We start from the raw sequence: 18,345 nt of genomic DNA, 5'->3' as shown, positions 1-18,345 counted from the left end.
ATGATTCGTGTAGTCCCCGGCAAATAATAAGGGCTCAAGAGGGTTTTACTATTAGTTGAGTTGTGAATACACACAAATACATAGGCATAGGGCTTTTATTTGGGCTTAAAGAACATGTACCCTGAGGTATTTAAACATGATCTGAAAAATGCTTCTTTCCCAATCAATAGACTTCATGAAACTTTAATTAAAAGGTTGAATATGGTTCACTTTTCAACCTAAGAAGGTCTAGTGAACATGGTTAAGTGTCAGCGACTATTCCCTTGCTTCTTACTGTGATGTGAAATTGCACGTGACTTTGAAAAGCTCCTTTCCTTCTTGGTAGTTATCGGAGCATGCGTAGTAAGTGTAGGGTGGAAATTGATGCCATGGACAGTCCTACACAAAAGCCATGAGGCAGAGAGGATGGGAATACCCAAACACAAACCAGTGTGGATGAAAACAAGGAGCACGTGGAAATCTCTTTGACTGAGGCTACCTAGATCAGAGCTGGCAGATAAATGTCATCCCGAGGGCCAGTTCCAATCACTTGTCTTGAACTCTTGTGTTAAGAAAGGTTCTGATGTGGGGCGCCTGGGTGGCTCAGTCAGTTAACTGGTCGACTCTTGATTTTGGCTCAGGTCATGATCTCGGGGTCCTGGGATGAAAACCTGAGTGGGGTCCCTCGCTCAGCATGGAGTCTGCTTCAGGATTCTCTCTCTCTCTCTCTCTCTACTCTTCCCCCTCAAATAAATAAATATATATTTTTTTAAAGAAAGGTTCTGATGACACATCTGGGCTCAGAGAGGAGTACCACAGTGGATGAGGAACACTGTTGGAACATGGGGGGAGAAGGGTAGGGGTAAGTATGTTGAGCAGTTACTGATTGGATCTGAAAATTGGTTAACAGGCCCTCCTGACGCTCCTCTTACAGGTTCAAGGCCAATCAGAGATCCAGGCTCCTGTGCATATTGCATGTGTTTGAGTACCATAACTCAGCAATTCTAAACTCACTAAAAAGTAACTGTTTTTCTTTAAACATATATGTCTTGTGACATTCAAGCCTTGTTATTCAAGAACAGAAGGAAAACATTCTGTCTTGAGCTAACAAAGTCCATCAGCGGAATCACTTTTCAGGTTGCTCTAATTCGAGGTGACTAACCCATAGAATCACACATTTTTAGAGAAGATACTTTTTTCCTCAAAAAGTCAGCATGGTGGCCTTTCGGTCACCACCAAAAAATAGGGTTGTAACTCATACGATTGCATCCATGCTTTGCAATCTCTAGGTACTATTTAGCAGCTGATAAATGCATATTATCTTGGTGTAGGCTAGGTCATGGGGTGCACTGTCCACTGAGCTGTCCCCTGGAATGGGAGAGGGGACTTTTTGGGCCCATAATGCCCAAACTCTGTTTGCTTCTATTCCAAAGACCAAGTTCACACGGTAAGAGTGAGCTCTTCCCTGGGTAACCCCATTAGAGAAAGCCATTGCTAATGATTAACAATTAGCATTGACATCCAAAGTGCCAAGTTGTCTAAAGAAAGGTGCTAAGAAGTCTTAAGAACCCGAGTGTAAGCCCCAAATGGGCCAATTGGCTTCATGCAGAGAAACATCAACCACAGTCCCCCCCCACCCATGTTTAGAAGGGGAGGGGCAAAGGGACTGACTCCTGTCAAGCTCAGACCACTGTGGGACAGCTCCAGGAGCAGGAGCTGCTCAGAGGGCCCCACCCCTCTACTCCCCAAGAGAATGGTAACCCAGTCAGATTCAAGACTCAATATATATCACTGCGGTAGGCAAACAGAAGGGCTCCAATGTGCTACATAAGTCATTCCCTCCTACACACGTGATGCCCACAGCATCTAACATGGTTCCTTACACACCTTGATGTACGACCAACAGTTGCTGCCCGACTACATTCTAAAATAAACGTCAGCCAACCACTGTTCATGCAATCTAACAAAGTATGCCAACTCCAATCAGTTGGACTTAAGCTGGCTCCTGTAGTAACCTATTGTGCTGTGCTAAAAATTCTGCCCCAAGCTTGCAGATTTAAAAAAAAAAATCAATTACTCTATTACTTTACATGTTCATGCAAAATATAAAGTAGAACAAAATACGGATTGTGTCAGTTTATGTTCAATATGGAAAACTATGGAGAAGATTGTATCGCTCCCTTGGAGCTCTGAGAAACTCACAGGCAGAAGAAAAAAATAAATCAACAATTCGACAGGCTAGCCACCATTAAGACTTCTCAGATCAAGGGGTGTCTGGCTAGGTTATATGTATTCCAGCCTCATTCATGCTTTCCAGCTATGCACAGCGAGGGTTTGTAAATGGCACATTTCCTCCGCCATTCTGTAAGCAGCACCTTGTCAGGCTGGCTTTGCGCGCCACCAGTGGAATTGTCCTACGGCGGCACATGTTCCAAGTGGTTCTTTCTTCCTGGGAGAGGCAAACAGATAAGCTTGTATATATAACAAAGATTTCCTTAACTGATTCAGCATACCTTGTGCTTCTGGCACAGGACCCTTCCCAATCGAAATTGCATTTAGTTATGCATTTAAAAAACGTTGCTTCTAGAGGCGCTTGGGTGGCTCAGTTGGTTAAGCGTCTGCCTTCAGCTCAGGTCATGATCCCAGGGTCCTGAGATCGAGCCCCGCATCGGGCTCCCTGCTCAGCGGGGAGTCTGCTTCTCCCTCTCCCTCTGCCTGCCGCTCCCCCTGCTTGTGCTCTCTCTCTTCTCTGTGAAATAAGTAAATAAAATCTTAAAAAAAAAAAAAACCCAACATGGCTTCTAAGAGAATACAGTCTCCCACTCAAATATCAGGGCTTCTAGCACATTCTCAGAGGACAACCCCTCAAGTCCCTCTGCAAGTCCGTCTCCTGCGTTGCTTTCAGAAGCCCCAAGAGCACAAGGATGGAAAATGAATTCAGGCAGCATAAGTGGTAACCCGGTCGTCCATTTCCTCTTCTCTGCAACCCCATGGAATGCTTTTTGAAGTCGGGAGGAGCTCCATGGGAGGTGAAGGCTGACTCTAGCTGCCAGCGAGCAGAACTGTTCAGCTACTTAACACGGGGCCACATGTGGCAGCTACAAAAACATCACCAGGATGTGAAACCTACTTACTTCAATGCCATTCCCCTTGCCCTCAAAGCTTTTCAAGCTTAAGGAACCGTAGGAGTAGTTGGGAGGAAAGGTGGGGAGAAACGTCCTGTGCTTTCAGTCCAGAATTTGTTCTGTGCAGTGAATCTTGGAACTGGGTCCTGCTGGTTTTATTCCACCTTGTGTCACGGGTCTGCGATCTTGGGCGCCGGACGGCTGCGTTTAACACAAAGCCCAGGGGCACTGGGAGCTCTAGCAAGCCGGCCCGCTGGACTCTTCGGTGTTTTGCATTAATGAAAAGTCAGAAGGAAATACTTGCCAGGGTAGGTCCCTCCACGGTGTTTCTCAGGCTCTGCACTATACTCATTTAAGTTATTCCAGAGTACAGGTTCCTTCGTCCTGTGCATTTACCGAAAATGATTTGGGGCCGGCTTTTGTGCTCCTCTATGCCTGGGGCAGCCGCAGGTTCGAGTCCCGGTGTCATGTTGAGGAATCAGCCGCCCAGCGCTGGTGTTCACGCCAAGAAAGATCGGTGGCTGGAAATGTCATTGCTCCTCCGTGCCAACGGGAGTTGGATCGGATAGATGACCTCTGTGCCCTTTCCTTCCTTCCTCTTTGCTTCCAGGCGGCGATTCTGCAGCGCCGCAGTGGCAAACAGCGGAGCGTGACTTTACCAGCAGAAGGGCTTAGCATTGGACAGACGCGGGCCCGGGTCCTGGTCCTTGTGTTCGTGAATCCAATGAACTTGGCTTCTGAGCCTCCGTTTTCTTATTTGCGAAATAAGAATAATGGGGGTACTCTACCCCCGTGCGGGAATTCAATGAGATCGTGCAAGTTGCCCGTGTAGCATGGTGCCTGGCCCGCAGTAGATGAGCGATAAATGTGAGCTCTCCTTATTTAACACTGCAGGTCAGCGTCCAACCCCAGAGCACTGATCTACAGACTTTACCCCAAAAGGAACAGAACTTCGCTTGTCCCAGCTGGAACACAGATGTGGGGCAAGGAGGGGACGAATGGGGGTGGGGGGAAGCAGACAGACTCTTCCTCTCCACTGGGATCTCAGTGTCACTCCTTCAGAAAGCAGTATGCGGTTCCGGATCTGGCAACATTACAAGGTGACGTGCTTCTGGTGGCAGCTTCCTCCAGGCCAGGAGCAAGGAAAACTGCACACTTCCTCCGGTCTAGAACAATCTAGCCCTGCTTTGGTTAGTCTCGCTTATTCAATTCAACCCAGATGTATGAAGCTGGTGCTAGAATCTGAGTAGAGTGATAATAAAATACACAGCTTGCAGCTTCAAGAGGAGGAGACAATCCAGGAGAGAGAAAATGGAGACCCAGGAGGCGCTTTCTGAGGAGGTGATAGTTGAGCTAAGGCCCTGAAAGAAGGGGACAAGAGCTCCAGGCAAAGCAAACACAAGACCTAGAGGTTGAAAAGGGCACTGGGAGAAGCAGGAATAAAAAGTCCATCAGCAACAGCAAAACCCCTGGGGGTGGCTCGCCAGGTATCCATGGTCAAGGACACGTCCTTCCAGAATCTTCCACATGGAGATCATTACCTCGCCCTTCCTCAGGGCTCTGTGAACACAAGCAGCCAGCACCTTTCAGAAGCTTCTCGGCTCTTTACTAGTTTAATTAAGATACTCTGTAATTACACTGAGGTGGATCAGACACAAACACTAAGAGGGCTCAGAAGTTTGCACAACTGGGAAATGACCACCAGGGTAACCTTCCTGTGCATCGGTTCAGGAAATGAGAAGTAGGTGGGGGGCTCAAGTACAGGGTTTCACACACCTTTTTACTTGCCTTGTCCACAGCCAGTCCCTATGCGTGTTCTGCCCTTGGAATTCAAGCTATTAATAGGTGCAGAAATTCTAGGTTGTAAACTAATCACAGTTAAGCAATTAAGACACAGTCCTAGCAGTCCTTTTCACTTGGCGTGGGTTAAGACCAGAACCAGAAATGATATCATTCCTAGGCTACTGTTTGTTCTGCTTACTGAGCCAGCCAGTGCATGTCTGAGTCTCCATTTGTGAGTCAGTCTGTCCTTCGGTGAGTCTGTCCTCCCCTCAGTGAGCATATATGGAGCATCAGCTTACTGCAGATACGGCACGGTGAGAATAGCCCTCTTGAAAGGGGTAGCACCTACTCCTGCAGCATTTACCAACTAGCAGGACGGGACATGCACATAAATCGTTTATGCAAATGACAATAGTCAACGGGCCAGCCATGGGCCAGGAAGACCAGGATCTTGCGAAAGGGGGGCTTAGGACTAATCTCTCTCTGAAACTGTCCCATTCCTCTATGACCCCTTGTTTCTCCGTGCTCTATTCCCCAAGGATGTAAGCTCCAGGAGAGCACAGAGCTGGCAGAGGATGCTTAGAGGAAAGACAATGCGTTTGATTGTGCGTGTGACTTTCACCATCCTGGAAGCTTTGCTCAGTGGCAACAAAGAGGGATGTAGATTCACCACAAAGCTGTGTGTTCTCAACACGAGGAAGCACTCCAAAAATAAGGCATTTTCTCAGGGCTGTCCTTGCTTCCTGAGCTCTCCCGTTCATCTTAAAGGCCAACCAAGACCACCAGGATTTCACTCCAGTTGGATTTTCTGTGTCCCCCTTCCCCAGGACACGTTCATTCTTCTCCCACTTCTCACCCCAAACCACTTCCTCTGAGATGCTTCAGCCATAAGAATTTTAGGAGCTGGGTTCTCATCTCCTTTCATTTCCTTCTGCTTCATTATTTTTTTCTAGGAACTTTTTACATCAGAAACAATTAGATTGACTCATGATCTTTCAAATCCCAGAAAGAGCATGTCTGCTATTTTTCTTCTCTAACAAGTGCTAGATAGACTGCTTGACCTAAACCCTTGACTAAGACTCTTCCAACCTCCCATCTCTCACGACAGCCCATCCCCACCAGAAGTCTCAGTCTAACATTACTGACATTCCTCGGCCATCGTCCTAAACAACATCACTTACTTTACTGGTAGAAAGAAAGGATGATAGTCCATTCCCCATATCTAAAGTAAATAGGTACATTGTGCAGATTAGAAGACGCCCCCCCCCCTCCTCGCCCCAGGGTGCCTGGGTGGTTTGGTCAGTTAAGTGTCCAACTCTTGATCTCACTTGATCATCCCAAAGTGAAACTCATTTACCAACAAGCTCCATAAATGGACACAGGGCTTCCAGACAGCTTTTTAGGAACTTCATCCTAAATATTATAGCTACTGACTGCAAGACATTGGAGGACATCCTCCAACAGGGAAGAAAACGCCCAAGCAAACAGAAAAATGGGATCTGGAAGAAACTGAGACCATGCAGAGAATGAAAGAAAATAGTGCTTAAAATGAAATTATTATCACAAGCCAAGGAACAAAAGCAGCCACCAGCTGGAGGAGCAAGGGACAGATTCTCCTCGGGAGCCTCCAAAAGAAACCAGCTCTGTCAACGCCTAGATGTTTAGCCCTGTAGGACTTGTTTTGAACTTCTGGCCTCCACAACTCTAAATGAATAAATAGCTGCTGTTTTAAGCCATTCAGTTTGTGGTAATTTGTTATACCACTGATAGGAAACCAACTACAGGCCTAGGTTTTGAATTTAATTGTAACTTATAAAAGTGAAGTGTAGGAAATCTCTAAAAAAAAAAGACCCAAAAAACCTAATGTCATTCACGAGTTAATTTTGCAAACTTCTCCCACTGGCTAGAAAAAGAGAAAATCCTTCCTAAAGGCTCCCCAAATCTATTGGAAGGCCGATAAAAGGAGATGGCGCTCTGGTGACAGGCCTATGTTCAAATTTGGGCTTTCCTAGAATTTGTCAAATTTCAAGTCGTGATAATAATACTCATATCCATTTGTTGTCAGAATTTATTGCAGATGCTACCAAAAACAAAGCAATAAAATAAGATCCATCAGATTATTAATAACCTCAGAGAAATAAGAGAAGATGCTATATCTATGAAACAAGAAGAGGCTGTTACCAAATAGGAACCATCACAGTATAAAACAGAGCTTTTGGAAAAGCATGATGCCTACAGTAAAACATTTTCAGATGAAAATATTTTATTTCCATGTGCACTTCTTTAGAAAGTGGTGGGAGGATGTGTGCCATGAAAATGAGAAGCAAGAAAGAGGAAGACATAGAACTGAGAAAACAGAGTCCAACCCAGAAAAGCACAAGGATCATCATTCTTGGCTCATGGCCCCCTTCCTTCAACTGCAAAGCCAGCAATCGGCAATGCTCAGTTGATCTGTTTCATGGTGCCTCACTCTGACACTGACCTTGCAGCCTCCCTCTTGCACTTTTAAAGCCCCTTGTAATTACACTGGCCCACCTGGATAATGCAGGATAATCTCCCTACTTAAGGTCAGTTGATGAGTTCCTTTAATTTCATCTGCAGCCTTAATTCCCCCTTGTCATGTAATGGAACATATTCACAGGTTCTGAAAATTAGGACATAGACATCTCTCTTCACCATGACTTTATACCTTTCTAAACTATTTACATTTGTTAATATAAGTCCACATTGCTTTTAAAATTTGAGATTAAGAGCATTTGCTAGAGAATTTTTTTTTAATTTAAAAGATTTAAGCTTCCTTTTACATTCTAATGATAAAAAGTGTGATGTTGCAGGATTAGACAAATGGAATATTCCAAAGAACCGGAAAACCGGAGACATGTGTAGGTGGAATATAGCATTAGACAAACATCATATAACAAACCAGGGGAAAGAAAGAACGGATGGTGTACAGAAGGAACCTGTGGTTGTTACCAGAAATAAAAGTTTTGATCTTTCTCTCGCACCACACACCCAAGTAAATCCCACATGGATTAAAGATCAAAACTTCAAAAAAATTAAAAGTAGTAGGAGAAAATGTAGGAAACCATTACTTGTAATCTTGAGATAGTGAAAGGCTTTCTCACACCTCAATCTATGAAGCAAAACTTGGTAATCTTGAAATAAAACAAAAAATACAAGCAATGGGCTTAGAAAAAAATTTAATAAAGTATAACAAGGAGTAGGGGCACCTGGGTGGCTCGGTTGGTTAAGCATCTGACTCTTGATTTCAGCTGAGGTCATACATAATCTCAGGGTCATGAGATCGAGCCCCATGTCAGGCTCCATGCTCTGCAGGGAGTCTGCTTGAGATTCTCTCCCTCTCCTTCTGCCCCTCCCCCCACTCGCTCTCTCACTCTCTTTCTACAAGAAAGAAATAAATCTTTTTTAAAAAGTGTAACAAGGAATCAATAGCCATTCTCAATAGAGGTCTTCTGCAATTTGATAGGAAGATAATGCTACAGGAAAATGAACAAAGGACATGAACAGGTTACGTCTCCGAAGAAGAAACATAAAGGCAATAAATACATGAAACTACATTCAAACTCACTAACGAAGAAAGTCATATTACAAGGAAAAAACACAATGTGTTTCTGCAGGCACATTGTATTGGGTAAGAACTCGGACTCTGGTGTGCCAAACCTCCAGGGTTTGAAGCCTGGCTCTGCTGATTTCTCACTGATGGCCTTGGGCAAGTTCCTTAACTTCTCTGTGCTTCAGGTTCCCTCTGTGTAAAATAGGGATGGGGAGAATAATATATCTTACCGCTTTATTGTAAAGATGAAATGAGGTAAGATATGGAAAGTGCTTCGAATAATGCCCGGCACAGAGCAATCACTAAATTATTAGTTCAATATTTTATTATGAAACATGCACAAATATACACACATACGTGGTGCAAACGCACACACCTAGGCACACTCAGAGGTTTGGAACATTATTTGCCCTAACAAAAAACTGGAGATGACTTTAAATGACGTCCATAGGCAGTAGACAAGTAAATTTTATATCTCCAAAATTTGGAAATGCATTTAGCTATTAAAAGGAAGGAGGAAGATCTAGGAATCGGTATAGGAAGATGTCGATGACAAATTAGGTAGGAAAAAGAACAAGTCACAGACATCTACAAAATGATCCAAATTCTGTTCTTGAAATATATCATATGTAATATACACACACGAATAGATACCTGTATGTGCGCATGTATAATATGCACAGAGAGTGTCATGAACGTTTGACTTGTTATCACACCTTTCACGAAGGTGACCACAAAGGAGGTAAATAGGATCAGGGGTGAAGGTGAAGGTGAGAACTTATCAAAGAAATTCCTACATTTTTCGTTTCTCCTTTTTGTTTTATTTATTTTTTTAAAGATTTATTAATTTTAGAGAGGGAGAAGAGGGCACAAGCAGGGGGAGGGCAAAGGGAGAGAGAGAGGGAGAGAGAGAGAAGCAGACTCCCTGCCAAGCGTGGAGCCCGACCTCGGGGCTCAATCCCACAACCCTGAGACCGTGAGCTGAAATCAAGAGTCGAACACTTAACCGCCTGAGCCACCCAGGTATCCCCAACCTTTTGTTTTAAAGCAAGCTTGTGCTTTTCTAAAAATTACAAAAAATAAAATAGAAGAAAATCATGATCAGTTTGGATACACTCTCAAAACACTGAAGAGACACAATGGCAAGCGAAGAAAATTAGGAAATCAAGTCATCCTGCAACTTTTTTTTTCCAAGAAAAGATGGAATGAGTGGCAAAAGAATTAGTCCAGTTGTGCTTCAAAGGGTGTCAGTTTAGTTATGGTTTTGCAGATACTTTGAATGTGGGCTAAAAATGTCAAAGTCCTATGTCTTTCAAGGACAAAGACTGTACAACAAATAGCCTCCATTAATTGTTTCCAATGTCTGTACTATTTTCTGAGTTTCACGTCCCCCGGAAAATGTTTACAAAATTCAAACCATGGGCCTTCAATATTACTTAGATGACATAAACAAATTAAAATAAGGCCAGCCTAAGCCAGTTGTGTTTATCAACCTGATCCCCTCTGAAAATGAGAAATGAAGTCAAATACCCTTTAATGCTATTTATTAGTGGAGTCATATAATACATTTTGACAAGTTGAACAGTTGTAACAGGCAGCTGTTAAAGTCTCTACAGGGCCTGTTTAGAATGAAAACAGGAGGGAGAGACAGCTCTGTAACTGGGTTTTAAGAACAGCTCAGCCATCAACTATATCCTAACCAAGTACTTTTATCCAGTTAATTTACGGAAGGAATCCCTTAGGGTCTCAAGCCGTCTACCAGCGCAGCTCATTAGAGCCCAGTATCCAACTTTTCTCATTGTAACGCTGAAAGCATTTATGCTTAAAATGTAATTAAACTTAAAACAAACAAGATCTTTATTCCCTGACAGTCCCGCTATTTTTAAATTGACAAAGGCATGAACTTATATAGGATTATTTAGAAAGCACTATACATTTCAGCCACTTATGGCAAGACATTTGCCCAACTGTTCATCCTGCGTGCAATTAGAAATCTAAATACTTGGGTAACGGGCTTCTACTGGGAATTAAACTTGCAGATCTCTTGCAAACGAGTAATGTGGTAAGACTTGCTGTCCAATGAGGTGTCTTATTGAAATATCCCAGGCCGGTTCACTTGTCACGGCTGTCGTCCTAGCCGCTTGTACTCACAGCGTATAGCTTTCATTACGAAAATAGAAATTTGTGTCCTAAGTGCTGTTACATTACTAATGCTAAATATTTAATTCCCTGGGGTTCCAATTATGGTTGAGCACTGGCAACACTGATTCTACTTTTTAATAACAACTGTAAAAGCAATTTGAGCATTTTTCAATTAATTAAATACATAGCGAACGAGTAACCTCTTGTCATTTTGCCCTCCAGGACCTGAGCTAATTGGTGTAGAATAAAATGTTTTGAAAATTAACTGATATTCCGGTCTGCACAGTTATACCATTAAACTCCGGTTTGCAGAATGAAGTTTGTCTTCTAATAGTTACACTCAGCAGAGTCTGCAGATGTGAGGAAGTACCTACATTTTATGTACTTAACAGTGCTTCTAATTAGAGCAGAGTCGAAAGTCGAGCGTAGCTTCTCTAAACATCAGTCAGTATCAGTAAGGCTTTGCATTGTTCACAGGTTAAGTGCAACAGATTTCAACAGAGGAAGGCTCCCCAGATTTCCTTCCAGGTAGTCACAATTTAGCTTAGCCATTTAAAAATCTGCCCATAAGAATTCCTATCGTTAATTATAGTCACACACACAAAAAGCCCCCCAAATAAATTCTGACATTTCTGGCACAAGAGAAAGTTCCAAACCAAACGTCTGGGGAAAGTTCTTCCTTTTCAACACGCTGTTGCGCTTTCTCCTTCTTCCACGGAACAATGTCATAAATAAGTTCTAAATTGGTCTCTCAGCTTTAAAAGTATGGTGAGGATGAATCACAAAAGCAGATGCTGTTTTACCCACATTTTTAAATGAACCTTTTTCTGAAGTGCAATGAAATCTGATTAAAGAGACCATCTCCTTGTAGAAAAACGTCTCTGACAGGTGTTCTTCCAACTCCGAGTCTTGATTGGCCATAATCTAAAATCCATGCTCGGAAAACGAATGCCTTTTCGGCAGCTGTCTTTCTACCAGAGATGATCCCCTAAACAGGTTTCACTGAATTAAGAATCTCAGCAAAAGCATTGTGGCTCATGGAATAAGACTTGGAAAGTGAAATTAATCACTCTGGGAGAGAGGGGAAAAATAATAGGGAACATGTAATCATTTCCATACCAATTTTTAGGGCTTAAGTCTTTAATATTTTGAAGATTTTGGTAACATCTTTGAGAAATGAACTTTAATTACAGGACTAACTTGATAGTACCCGTCTGTTAATATAAATAGGTCAGCGTATATTTCTGATTTTTTAAGAACTAAAGTAGATAATGAGAGTATTTTAGAATTTGGAGGGGTTGGGGTAGCCTCAGGAAGCATTTCCAGTCTGTCAGCAAATACACGCCCACACATAAAAATGAAGAGAAAAATATACATCTGCTTAAGGTTTATTTCAATATTATTCTATATGGAAGGTAGACCTTCCTTATCAGACCTTCGATGGTTCAAAACCACTGGCCATCGGCTTAATACGGCCTATCGTTAACAATTCTTTTTTTTTTATCATTAACAATTCTTAAAACAGAAAGCCACAGAATTTGTAAATGACATATTAAATCCAGTATTGTCAATTATCTTATTTCCAGCCCAAAGAACAGCTTAAATTTTAAAATCTGAAATAAAGACACAAGTGGTAAAGATATTGTTTGTATTAAGGAATGGGTAGGTAATGATTCCAAAATAATTTAGTACTTCTGAAAAATAAGGATTTCATTAACAGTACTAATCTATGGCTGAAACACAACTAAGTAAAACAATACGAGGCTTCCTAAAACATTGGACAATTATCCCCGTGATAACCAAAGCCACTGTATTTCGTCTCAGGGCCCTTAAATTATTGACCAGCTGGCCATCAGATCCCGAAAAGGCAGGAGCAGATCAGGGCTAGTTGAAGACAACAGACCTTTTCCCCTCAGGATCACATGCCCATCAATTTCCCCTCCTCTTGCTTTGGATGATCTGATGCTTCATCTACTCAGAGTGGTTGGCAGCTCCAATCTGCACACGGAGAAAGAAGTCGCACCTATTACTCACCAGTATAATTACGTAGGAGCTGGAGGTGGGGGAGGGGAAATCACTCGTCTGGGAAGCAGAGGATCTGGGCTCAGTCCTGAAGGCACCCACTGTGGTATGACCTTGGGCAGGTCACTAGATGCCCCTGCACCTCTGATCTCCTGGTTCTGACATGCAGGACAATATAATCCCTGCGTTGTTCTGAAGACTCAATAAGAAAACACGATGAAAACACTGGAGAAGCTTCCAAGTGCCACAGAAATATTAAGATAACCAAGACTTCTGATCTAACATTCACCTACTGGGAACTTTAACAACGCATTTTTCACTCTGTTACTGTGCGAAGAACCTAAAAATGTATGTAATGCATCCATAATCATGGGCACTCAAAAAATTTTGAATAATTGGGGCACCTGGGTGGCTCAGTCTGTTAAGCACCTGCCTTCGGTTCGGGTCATGATCCCTGGGGTCCTGGGACTGAGCCCCATGTCAGGGTCCCTGCTCGGCGGGGCAGTCTGTTTCTCCGTCTGCTTCTCCCCCCACCAACTCATGCTCTCTCTTTCTCTCTCAAATAAATAAATAAAATCTTTAAAAAAATAAAACAACAATAGGGCGCCTGGGTGGCTCAGTTGGTTAAGCGACTGCCTTCAGCTCAGGTCATGATCCTGGAGTCCTGGGATCGAGTCCCGCATCGGGCTCCCTGCTCGGCGGGGAGTCTGCTTCTCCCTCTGGCCCTCTTCCCTCTCGTGCTCTCTATCTCTCCTTCTCTCTCTCGCAAATAAATAAATAAAATCTTTTTTAAAAATTAAATAAATAAATAAAACAATAAAAAAATAAATTAGAATAATGAAGGACTCCACAGTTTTAACTAGAGATTCTATTAGAATTAAGGCTTTAGCTTTAGTCCCAATAAATTACAAGCCTAAAGAACATATGTTGAGCATTTAATAAAAAAAGGAAAAAGAAGCAATAGGATAAAGGAGGAAAGGAGAACTAGCAGGATATTATCACAATATAGTCATCACTTAATAAACTCTGAATGAAAATGAGGTCTGTTTTAAACCTGATTTCCTCTTCTGAGGAGTGTTCAACTAGCCGCGTTTGGTCGCGGACGGGAGGCCCAGAGCTCCCCTGTCCTGCAGGGGACCATCAACTTCTGCAGAGTCCTCCCAAGCAGAGAAGCATGTTGAGGGAAGCAGTTAGAGCAGCTGTCCCCCAACTAAATACCCAGTTGGCTAAAACACACGGAGCATGGACATGTTAGGGAACAAGGGTTTTCGGAGGGGACAAGAGCAGCTTGCAAATTAACACACCACTGCGGTATGTGAGCCGCTAGTGGGCCCCCAGCAGCCCTTTCTCGGGGCTGCCTGTACTCTAACGAGTGCCATTGCTGGTCCCCAAGGGCACAGAAGCATAAAAACAGCAATCCGAAGGGCAGAGGGAGGACTACAGGCAGGGACGGTGAGAAACAGCTGGCAGCAACGGAAGAAAACAGGACCATTTTAACAAATGGCAAGGAGACCCGAAAACAAACAAACAAACAAACAAACAAACAAATAAATAAATAAAACAGAACTCCCATGTCCTTCAACAACAGCTGAGTTATCCAGGACAATTCTTACTGATGACCCTGAGTTACTATCAAAGTTCAATGAGACTCGGCTTCCAGGATAAGAGGGAAAGGCATGATCCATTTTTAAAAGGTTTCCATCGCAAATAGCTAACGTTAATTCTTAAAATTTGGCTATCTTGTTCAACCCACTCCCCGAGGGATCCAGATTACCGTGGTTTTACTGTAGTTAGATAGTTTTATGGTTAATGTACTGCGGTATAAATAAATATAGCTTAGCCTAAGCGTCTCCACTGAAAATATGCATGTCATAAAATGACAAATAAAAATAAGCCAGTAACCAAACCCACAGTAAATAATTCAAGCATAAAAGCACATAACATCAGAATAAACTAGAACCGATCCTCTTCAGACTTGAAACATTTATTCAAAACGGACTTTAGCGGTAAGAAGAAATGTCCAAAGATAAATGGTGAGAAAGGAGGTATTAAAATCGCTAACTTGGTAAAATCTAAACAGTTATATGCCACACTCATGAGAAGAGTCTATAGGAAAACAGAGCTAGCCTATGCTTCTGTGTTGTAGAATATTACAACAAAGTAATATTCTATACCATTTTGATTTGATTTTACATGATAGAGACGTACTAGGTGCTCACTAAATTGATATTGCCCAGAAATATAATTTATAAGTGGTTTGAATGTCCTATAAATAAAAGGTAGGAAATAACAGGAATATCATCAACACTTCCTGGGAGCATTTAGACATCTAACACACAAGGAAAGAGAAAGAGTCGGAATCCACTGCCAGCTACAAATGACACGCTGACTAGGACCGCCTCTAAGAGCAGGAGATGCTGGGTGAACAATGTCCTGTTCTGGTTGGCTTTCCGAGTAGGGGACTGTGGCCAATCTGAAGACTGTCCAAATAGCATCAGGAGATGACAAGGACAAAGTCAGGGTCCCAGCCTCACCTCTCCCCTGGCCTCAGCGTTGTTACTAGGTGGTCCTGTTCAGTCACGAGGACAGAAGATGTTCTGCTTTGTGACTTCGAGGAGAGAGGGCAGCAGGGTGACCTCCAAGGAGCCCCTTGGGGGCCGAGGGAGGTGACAAAGGCTGTATCTTCCTTCACCCTCTTGCCTGATGCTGGTTATGCCAGGCTTTTAGTGACCCCATTATTTTAGATTTTAATTGACGTGCCTATTTAGTTTAGGCATTTTCTAGAGTATATAACCGTGGAAACAAGCATGCTTGCCTTTAATGTCTACTGGCTTAATGCATGCATCCCTCTACCGTCTACAGCTCTATTAACTCAAAGACATTAGTAACCTGTGCAGTTTTCCACACAGGCTGCGAAGTCTAGACAGTCTATCTAGACCGTGGACATGCGTGTCCTTTGAAGTCCTAGCAGGACCCCAGTTTAGGAAAAGTTTAACTCGCCTCTCCAGCTGCAACATTCACACAGCCTACCCAAACCAGGGCGGGGCGAGGCTGCCATTCCAGAATCGCTTCACCGCAACGTTTCATTCCCAAACAGCTCCGCAGCAGGAATCTCACCGTGTCTGTCTCGTGAAGACCTGGGTTAAGGATTCATTTTACAAACACTCCCACGGTGTTCAGTGCGTGTCATGCATCTTTCACTTTACTGGTAAAGGACATTTCAAGCCTCTGCTACTGATAGGCAAGTAGAAGCCGATGACGCATTGTTTGTGCCCTTTGGAAAGGAAAAAGAAAAGAAAAGAAAGATCCAGGGATTTAGAAACTGTGAAGGTAACGCTAGCGAGGCCTCTGAAGGGTTGTTCAGAGACAGCGCTGGAGCAGGGGGATATTCTCTGTCCTTTGAGCGGGGGTTGACGAGCTACAGCCCGTGGGCTAAAACGCAACCTGCGGCCAGTCCTTGTAAATGTTACTGGAAGACTTTAGGGAAAGTGTCATTGGAACGCAGCCATACCCACTTGCCCGAGGCTGCTTTGGCAGCCCAGTGACCGAACAGTTGCAATGGACGCTGTCTGGCCCGCAAAGCCTAAAATAGTCACTCTGTGGCTCGTTAGAGAAAAAGCTTGCTAAGTAAGCCCTGCTTCCTCGGGGGCTGACTCTGAGAAGGCTGGGAATCCCAGGAAAGCTCCTCCATCCTGGAAGGCTACTGCTCCTACCCCCAACCTCGGTCATCCTCTACCCTGCTCTCCCCAGCCCCCGAGGTAGCCAATGCTGGTTCCAGAGTTATTTAGTGAGGAGGTGGCAGGGCCCGTTGGGGTCTACTCCAGGAAAGCAACCGCTGTGGGAGGAGGATGCATGGCTGGGACGGTAGACAAAGACGCTAACTGCTAACGGAGTCCCCCGGTCCGGTGGTGAGCAGCCTTGCAAATGGCGCTGAGGGGCAGAGGAGTGGTAGGCGGGAAGGTGTCTCCATTGTAGGCAGATCACTCTGACAGCAGGGGTGAGGTAGAAGGGAGGTGGGGGGTGTCTGCTCTCCCATATGCTGCTGTACCCTCCCCACCATGTCCACTCTGAAATTCCCTAATCGTCCGTCTCTAGGTACTCCAGGCACTTCGACCTTCTTCCCTGGGCACTCGGGGCATCTTCTTGGACAACTACAAAAATCTATCGTTTCCACCCCAAATCATCATTTTTCTCAACTGCCTCTTTGTCCCATGCTTTTCCATCTATCTGTAGTGATGGACCAATGCTTTGCTGTTGTTCGATTTTGTTTCTAATTCCAATCTTCTGCAAATCGGTATTTTTGTAAAATACAAAATTGTGCCCTTGGATATCAGGGCAATGTCAAATTGCTATACAAATATCTCCAATCTTTTTCTTTTCTTTGGTATTTGTCTTGTCACAGGCTGATAATAAACATCTGTGTCAACGAATTCACTAAAGTTGCAGGATATAAAATTAATACACAAAAATCAGTAGCATTTTTTTAAAGGAAACACCCATTTATTTTATTTTTTGTTTTTTTAAAGATTTCATTTATTTATTTGAAAGAGAGAGAGAATGAGAGAGAGCACATGAGGGGGGGAGGGTCAGAGGCAGAAGCAGACACCCCGCCGAGCAGGGAGCCCAATGTGGGACTCAATCCCGGGACTCCAGGATCATGACCCGAGCTGGAGGCAGTCGCTTAACCAACTGAGCCACCCAGGCGCCCAGTCAGTAGCATTTTTATACACTAACAACAGATTTTCTGAAAAAGAAATTAAAAAAATCAGTCCCATTTTTAACAGCACTAAATACAATAAAACACTGATGAAAAAATTTAGCCAAGGACATTGATGAAAATATAAGACATTGATGAAAGAAATTAAAAAAGACACAAATAAATGGAAAGGTATCCTGTGTTCATGGATTGGAAAAATTGTTAAAATGTCAATATTACCAAAAGATTAAATGTAATCTCTACCAAGACTCCAATGGCATTTTTTTGCAGAAATACGAAAAACATTCCTAAAATTTATATGAAACCACAAAAGATCTCCTGAATAGCAAAAGTAATCCTGAGAAAGAACAAAGCAGGAGGCCTCACATTTCTGATTTCCTGATTTCAAGCTATATTATAAAGGCGTAATAATTAAACAGTATGGTACTTGCATTAAAAAACAAGAAGACCAGTGGAACAGATTTGAGAGCCCAGAAATAAACCCAAACATATATGGTCAATTAATATTTAATAAGGGAGGCAGGAATAATTACTGGGGAATCATTAAATGGTGGTAGGAAGATTGGAAATTCAAATGTAAAAGAATGAAACTTGACCCCTATCTTTCACCATTCACAAAAATTACCTCAAAATGGATTAAAGACTTAAATATAAACCATGACATTCCTAGAGGAAAACACGGGATAAAAGCTCCTTGGCTTGGGTCTTGGTAATGAATTTTTTAAAATCACACCTAAGCACAAGCAACAAAATAAAAAGCAAACAAGTGGACTATATCAAACTAAAAAGCTTTTACACAGCAAAAGAAACCATTAACAAAATGAAAAGATGACCTATGGAAGGGGGAAAAGTATTTGCATATATCTGAAATTTCTATATAACTGACAAGAAGTTAATATCATATATATATATATATATATATATAATATATAAAGATTTCATACAACTCAATAGCAAAACAAAATAGACAAATAAAACCCAAAATAAACAAATAATCCAATTAT

The 18,345-nt window shown here is 42.8% G+C and overlaps 1 long non-coding RNA gene across 1 annotated transcript in view; it reads right to left on the bottom strand.

Moving 5' to 3' along the window:
- LOC141371103 (uncharacterized) overlaps positions 1–18,345 on the bottom strand; it is a 43,198-nt gene that overhangs the window by 16,955 nt on the left and 7,898 nt on the right. The window contains exon 2 of the long non-coding RNA XR_012375744.1: positions 15,625–15,898. This is a non-coding gene — a long non-coding RNA (uncharacterized lncRNA). The remainder of the gene's footprint in view (positions 1–15,624; positions 15,899–18,345) is intronic.

The sequence above is a fragment of the Callorhinus ursinus genome, unplaced genomic scaffold, assembly GCF_003265705.2.
Source record: "Callorhinus ursinus isolate GAN/ISIS: 27379988/994484 unplaced genomic scaffold, GSC_fseal_2.0 scaffold56, whole genome shotgun sequence".
Taxonomy (NCBI): Eukaryota; Metazoa; Chordata; class Mammalia; order Carnivora; family Otariidae; genus Callorhinus; species Callorhinus ursinus.
Note: the sequence above shows the minus strand (reverse complement) of the source record. Positions and strands in the feature narration are given on the sequence as shown.